Raw genomic sequence first — 5,370 nt, 5'->3', positions numbered from 1 at the left:
TTCCCACCTTAAGCCAAAATCTGCAGGTAACGAGAGTTTTTGTCACGTGTACCCTGGAATTGAAGTAGTACTGGGATTTGACCCACTTACAAAAAATTCTACAGGCAGGTTTCTGGGTGATGCAGCCTTAGGTGGCTGAGTGGGAGCAAATTGTAGTTCACGGATGGGGAGCACAGATGCTTCCTGCAGGAGCATCCGGTGACAGATTGGAAGGATTCAACTTGGAGTTCTACTGGACTCCATCCAAGAGAGTTTTTCTGGAGGGGTAATGTGACCACAACAGGGGGAGGGGGCAGCTGATCTCCCCAGGCTTAGCAGGAATTAAAAGCAGCCAATGAGAGAGGAGACCCTCCACATTAAGGAAGCTGCCGTCTGCTGGGGCATCTCCAGGGAATCCTTGAAAGCATCTCATGAAGAAAGCATCAGCTTTGGGAATCTCCATGCAGTGGGTGCAATGCCATGCATTCCAGCTCCTAGGCACACAGAGCAATGGAGTGTGGGCCCAAGTGATATGACAGACACCCTCCTAGCTAAAGTACACCCCAGGGATCTTCTGCCTTTTCTCTTTCCCACCCACAGCAGAGCAGGATGAGGCCCTAGAAAATGGAGAAGCCACAGACTGGAAGAAGTGGGGCTTTGAATGACCTGTGGATCAGAACTCTGCCTCCCAGCCCAGCTCAAATGCTGATTCATGCCGCCTGTGACATGGGTGAGAGGTAAATGCCCCTACGAAGTCACTCACATTTGGAATGGTTTGTCATTACAGTTGGTGTAAATCTAACTAGTACACATCGGCACCAAAGGGTGCCATCATCAGATTGTATATGTGACAAAAACTGTTTTTGTCTTACCCTAACCTTTCTTTCCTCCCCTGCCCAAGCCCTGAAACCCTGGAGAAGTCAGAGGCTGACTCTGTGGGACAGGAGAAGAGGAGCCAGAAGGAAAATGAAGCAGCCAGTCCTTCTCCCATGACAGACTCCCAGCCTGTGGTTGCAGGGAGGGACATCCTTAAATAGGTTAAAAATATGACAATTTTAATATTGTTCTGGGTTGGATATTCAGGCTAATACAATAGGGCCAATTTTATAATTAAAATTACCAAAGGCATTTTTATTATCTTAAGTGATGAGAAATAAAATATTAGAATAGCTTGCAATTTCATCCAGGGGCAGAAAAGAGGCAGCCTCACAATGAGGGAAAAAAAAGTTATGTTTTTATTGTACCCTATAGAATTAATCTCATTTAAGACAAAGATCAACACATTGAGATTGTTTCCATTTTATTGCCACAAACAATGCTTCAATAAATAACCCTGCACATACATAATTTTATAGGCATAAAATATAGCTATGTAATATATTTCTGAAATGGGAATAGTTGGTTCAAATGATGTGTGTGTTTGAAATTTTTTTTTCTTTTTTTGTTCCTTGACTAGACCTGTCCCCTATTTTCCCCTGTTTAATCTATGTAAATATTCTTTTTTAAAATTGTTTTTCTATTACAGTTGTCCCACTTTTTCCCCCATTGCATCCCCTCACCCCACCCCCACTCCCACAGTCACTCCCCATCCCGTTGTCCATGTCAATGGGTCATTTATACATGTTCTTTGACTAGACCCTTCCCCCACTTATCCCCCTTCTTCCCCTCCCCCCACACCCTTGGTAACTGTTAGTCTGTTCCTTGTTTACATGCCTCTGGTTCAATTTTGTTCATTTGTTTGAGCTGTTCCTTAGTCTCCTGTAATAGGTGATAGCATATGGTATTTTTCTTTCATTGTCTGGCTTATTTAGCTAAGCATAATTCTCTCTAGTTCCATTCATGTTGTTGCAAATGGTAGAAGTTTCTTCTTTCTTTCTGCCACATAGTATTCCGTTGTGTAAATGTACCACAGTTTTTTGATCCACTCATCTACAGATGGGCACTTAGGCTGTTTCCAGCACTTAGCTATTGTAAACAGGGCTGCATAAGTTCTTTTGAATTGGTGTTTCAGGATTCTTCAGGTATAATCCTAGCAAAGGAATTGCTGGTTCAAAAGGCAGTTCCATTTTTAGTTTTTTGAGGAAATTCCATACTGTTTTCCATAGTGGCTGCACCAGTCTGCATTCCCACCAACAGTGCACTAGGGTTCCCGTTTCTCCACATCCTCACCAGCATTTGTTGTTTGTTGATTTGTTGATGATGGCCATTCTGACTGGTGTGAGGTGGTATCTCATTGTGGTTTTTATTTGCATCTCTCTGATGGCTAGTGAAGGTGAACATTCTTTCATATGCCTATGGACCCTCTGTATATCCTCCTTGGAGAAGTGTTTGTTCAGGTCTATTGCCCACTTTTTAATTGGGCTGTCTGTCTTCTTTGTGTTGAGATATGTAAGTTCTTTATATATTTTGGAGATCAATCCCTTGTCTGAGGTATCATTGGCAAATATATTTTTCCATATGGTTGGTTCCCTTTTCATCTTGCTGTTGTTTTCTTTTGCTGAGCAGAAACTCTTTAGTTAGATGTAGTCTGATTTGTATATTCTTCCTTTATTTCCCTTGCCTTAGGAGATACATCAGTGAAAATATTGCTGCATGGGATATCTGAAATTTTCCTGCCTATGTTTCCTCTGGGATTTTTATGGTGTCACAGCTTACATTTAAGTCTTTTACCCATTTTGAGTTTATTCTGGTATATGGTGTAAGTTGGCGGTCTAGTTTCATTTTTTTGCATGTCTCTGTCCAGTTCTCCCAACACCATTTGTTGAAGAGGCTCTTCTCACTCCATATTATGTTCCTTCTCCCTTTGTCAAATATTAGTTGACTATATAGAGCTGGGTTTATTTCTGGGCACTCTATTCTGTTCCATTGATCTATATGTCTGTTCTTATGCCAGTACCAGACTGTTTTGATTACTGTGGCCTTGTAGAATAGTTTGGTATCAGGTATTGTGATTCCCCCCACTGTGTTCTTCCTCAAGATTGCTCTGGCTATTCGGGGTCTTTTTTGGTTCCATATAAATTTTTGAAGTATTTGTTGTAGGTCTGTGAAATGTGTTGTTGGTATTTTAAGAGGGATTGCTTTGAATCTATAAATTTCTTTGGGTAATATGGACATTTTAATAATATTGATTCTTTCCATCCATGAACATGGTATATGCTTCCATTTATTTGTATCTTCCTTAATTTCTTTCTTCAGTGTTATGTAGTTTTCTAAGTATAGGTCTTTTACCTCCTTGGTTAAGTTTATTCTTAGATACTTTATTTTTCTTGTTGCTATAATAAATGGGATTTTTTCTCTAGTTTTTGTCTCTGATATTTTATTGTTGGTGTACAAAAATGCCTTTGATTTCTGAATATTGACTTGGTACCCTGCTATTTTGCCAAATTCCTTTATTAGGTCAGATAGTTTTTTGGTGGAGTCTATAGGGTTTTCTATGTACACCATCATGTCATCTGCAAATAATGACAGTTTTACCTCCTCTTTTCCACTCTGGATGCCTTTTATTTCTTTTTCTTCTCTGATTGATATGGCTAGTACTTCCAAGACTATGTCAAATAGAAGTGGAGAGCGTGGACATCCTTGTCTTGTTCCTAATCTTAGGGGGAATGCTTTCAGTTTTTGACCATTGAGTATGATGTTGGCTTCAGGTTTCTCATATATGGTCTTTATTATGTTGAGGTGTGCTCCCTCTATTCCCATTTTGCTGAGCGTTCTCATCATAAATGTGTGTTGTACTCTATCAAATGGTTTTTCAGCATCTATTGATATGATCATGTGATTTTTGTTTTTTAATTTGTTTATGTGGTGTATTACATTTATTGATTTGTGATATTAAACCATCCTTGCATCCCTGGGATGAATCCCACTTGATAGTGGTGTATGATCTTTTTAATGTGTTGCTGGATCCAGTTTGCCAATATTTTGTTGAGGATTTTAGCATCTATGTTCATCAGCGATATTGGCCTGTAGTTTTCTTTTCTTTGTTGTGTCTTGACCTTGTTTTGGAATTAGGGTAATACTGGCTGCATAGAAAGAGTTTGGAAGTCTTCCCTCTTCTTTGATTTTTTGGAATAGTTTGAGAAGGATAGGAGTTAGTTCTTCCCTAAATGTTTTGTAAAATTCACCTGAGAAGCCATTCGGTCCAGGGCTTTTGTGTGCCGGGAGTTTTTTTTATTACTGCTTCAATTTTACTAATTGTTATCAGTGTATTCAGGCTTTCTGCTTCTTCTTGATTCTGGTTTAGAAGTTATATGTTTCCAGAAATCTGTCCATTTCATCTATGTTGTCAAATTCCTTGTCATACAGTTGTTCTTCATCAGAGAAGGAAAACTCTGATTCCAAAAAACCTCCGCTGCCTTGCGGCATACCTCTTCAGGGGAAAGGCTAAGGGAGTAAACCCCGACAGAAAATCCGGAGCTGGAGTCCCTAAGGCGGTTTGACATTGTAGTCAACACCGGCAACTCCTGCGGCGCACCTGAAGCCAAGCTGTATCGACTCTGTCTTTCCCTTGGACCCTTCAGCTGCGAAGAGAGGGGGGGTCTGCTGCATGGGCAACAGCAGACCCTCCATATCACCCTGCCCAGGCTCTGTAGCTTCAGCTTCACTGGAGAGGACACTCCAGTGTCATCGCAAGATGTCGATTCAACACGGGAGGAGACAGATACCATGTCACTCCCGAGTCGGACTGCACAGCCATTCTCGGCGGTGCAGATAGACTCTTAAGAAGCTACACCATCGTCTCTCGAGACGGACGGCTGCCGACGACGACGACAGTTGTTCTTAGTAATTTCTTACAATCCTTTGTATTTCTGTGGTATTGGTTGTGATTTCTCCTCTTTCATTTCTGATTTTGTTTATTTGGGTCTTCTCTCTTTTTTTCTTGATGAGCCTGGCTAAAGGCTTTTTGATTTTGTTTATCTTTTCAAAGAACCAGCTCCTACTTTTGTCAACCTTTTGAATTGTTTGTTTAGTCTCTATGTCATTTAATTCTGTTCTGTTCTTGATGATTTCCTTTATTCTAATCACTCTGGGCTTTGTTTGTTGTTGTTGTTCTAGTTCTTATAGCTGTAGGGTGAGAATTTTTTATTTGAGATTCTTCAGTCCTTTTTAGTTATGCCTGTATTGCTATGAACTTTCCTCTCAGGACTGCTTTTGCTGTGTCCCATAGGTTTTGGGCTGTTGTTTGTTCATTATCATTTGTTTCCAGAAACTTCCTGATTTCTTCCTTGATGTCATTGTTAACTCATTCATCACTTAATATCATGTTATTCATTCTTCATGAATTTGAATATCTTTGAGTTTTTCCTTGAGGTTGATTTCTAGTTTCAAGGCATTGTGATCTGAGAAGATGCTTGATATAATTTCAATTTTCTTGAATTTGTTGAGGCTTGT

Source organism: Furipterus horrens, unplaced genomic scaffold (assembly GCF_987537825.1).
Source record: "Furipterus horrens unplaced genomic scaffold, mFurHor1.1.pri manual_scaffold_2, whole genome shotgun sequence".
Lineage (NCBI taxonomy): Eukaryota > Metazoa > Chordata > Mammalia > Chiroptera > Furipteridae > Furipterus > Furipterus horrens.
This window is presented reverse-complemented; position numbering follows the sequence as displayed.